Source organism: Pectinophora gossypiella, chromosome 15 (assembly GCF_024362695.1).
Source record: "Pectinophora gossypiella chromosome 15, ilPecGoss1.1, whole genome shotgun sequence".
NCBI lineage: Eukaryota > Metazoa > Arthropoda > Insecta > Lepidoptera > Gelechiidae > Pectinophora > Pectinophora gossypiella.
Window position 1 is genome coordinate 2,082,172 of NC_065418.1, and position 2,538 is coordinate 2,084,709.

Here is a 2,538-nt window from a genome sequence, read left to right on the forward strand (position 1 = left end):
TATGAGATTTTATCAAGATTTTTGGACAAAAGTTTGCAAGGAAAATTAATACATCTCTTTATTGATCTACCCTGCTGCTTCTGACTTTTGTTATCACGCGCGGCATTTTTTACATCCCGTTAAAGGGCGATTTCCGGGACAAAAGCTATCCTATGTTCTTCCCTACTTCTCCAACTACCTATCTTCATAGCAAGTTTAGTCTATATCAGTTCAGCGGTTTAAGCGTGAAAAGGTAGCTGACAGACAGTTACTTTCGCATTTACCTACCTAATTATTAGTGTGAATTGTTAGTATAGTATCACTCCATTGATTTACCACTAGTATGTAAGTATCTCCTATTTGGTCCCTCCTAGCTACATGGCGATAGGATGAAAAGCAGGCGTCTCTCTTGTCTGATTTCCTCCTCACCTTGCTAGACTATCTAGTCTGCATTGTTGATTTGGCAATAAACAAAACTTCTAATTTGAAAATTTTATCCACATTTTTCGAATCTGTGCAAAATTCGCCTGTTTTCAGGTTCACGCACTTTTATAGTCTACCTTGCCGTCTTCAATAAAGCACAACTGAGGTAGTCTTCTGTCTTCAGTTGAGCGGACTATTTCCATTGCATGCCTGTTTGAGAAGTTACTGGGTGTAATCATTTAGCTAAATCATTATTTACAAGAAATGAGGTGTTAAAATAAAACATACAACTTGTTAATATGAATAGACTTTATTTTTACAATAAAATATAATAGAGATAACCGCTCGTACGTAACAAAACATTCAACAATATACTTTGGAACCAAAACACTTTGGGTGCCGACTTATTATGCCTTAACTAATGGTAATAATGAACCCAGGCCAGTGTTTCTCAAACTGTACCCTCCTTTGCCCCGCGACAAAATGGCGCCCATTTCACAATATAATATCTTCTTTATACAGCGATTCGCGAACAAACAAATTTTAGTTAAATTCTTCGTTTTGCCACATATTTGATTTAAAATGTAAAATGGCGCTGATACACCTATTTTTCTAACTATTTTTATAAAAACTAGAATCGATTCGATTCTTCCTCGCCGAATATATTATAGTGGCGCGGTGTAAAAATAGACATGTTACTATTATTTACTCATTGATCAAATAATATAATGTTTTGAACGCTTTTAATGGATTTTGTATATCTTTTTGTAAATTTGGCCCTTTTTGGTCTCCCTGTTTGATATTTCATATTTCAATTCTAGTGATTAGATTAAACTATTATTTTTATATACCAATCAGAAGTGTGGTATATGTGGGATTGTGTCCTACAAATATTTAATGCGACAAATAGCTATTTTAATCAAAATGCACTGTGATCAACCAAGCAGTTAGATTCTTGGTACAAAATATGCAAAATATGACAAATTCTATGGACGCTATAAGTTACCCGCAACTCTGTTAGGTGATATCGTGTTTCAATCAGTACTACACTCAGCACCATTAAATATAAGATTCAAGCCTCCAAATACCTGAAATTTCCCATTTTTCTTGCGATGTTGCACGCTTTGCTTGAATAATTTAAACAAAACACTTATCTACGATTGAGTACAAGGGGTAAACACTTCGAAATCAAATAAGCTCTGTTATTTTCCTAACTTGTTCTAGTTACTCCAGAACCTACCTAAAGACCAAAGCCTCAATATATATGACATGATTTTCTCTCATCTCATCGTACTGGCCCCTCTTTAAAGCTAAAACATTGTTTATATCGATGGGCGGTTTCATGCTACTCACATATGCTATGGGGCCGTCCATTAATCATGTGATGTTTTTTTGGCATTTTTAGCCCCCCCCTGGTGATACACGGTGAGGTTCACTACCCCCCCCCCCTTATCCTATATACGTGTATTTTTTTGTACCTACCAAAATAATTACACGAAACGCCGCTTTTCGGTTCAGTATCGCACGTTTGCCGAAAAAATAAATAGTCGTGATATATTACTACACCCCCCCGTCCCCCCTTATGATATTTCGTGATTTTTTCATGGACCCCTCCCCCCCTCACGAGCCTCGCATGATTAATGGACGGCCCCTATGAGAGTTCTAGTTACCTTCTATACCCATCTACTCCAATGCAAAATAAGGCGACGTTATAGCTAAGGCAAAACGTCATATTTTGATAAGACAACGCCAACGACCAATCTACAAAATTAGGAACCACTGATAGCTTACCTGCTTTAAAGACAAGTTAACAAATCTTAAATTTTAACAAAACATTAAACCATTAACGATAGACAACGTGATGTTACAAACTATAAAACCCAACAAGTGAAAGACTTAGAAATTTTGATGTTTTGGAATGCTATCAATACACAAACTGACAATATTGTGCTTTACATGTAATCTATGTATACATTATTATTATATATATATATATATATATATATATATATATATATATATATATATATATATCACTTAAATACATTGTAAATGTATATATACGTAAACTACTAGACCCTAGCTTTTCTATCCATCTAAATACATAATATTTGGTCTTTGGATGAGCATGTCAAG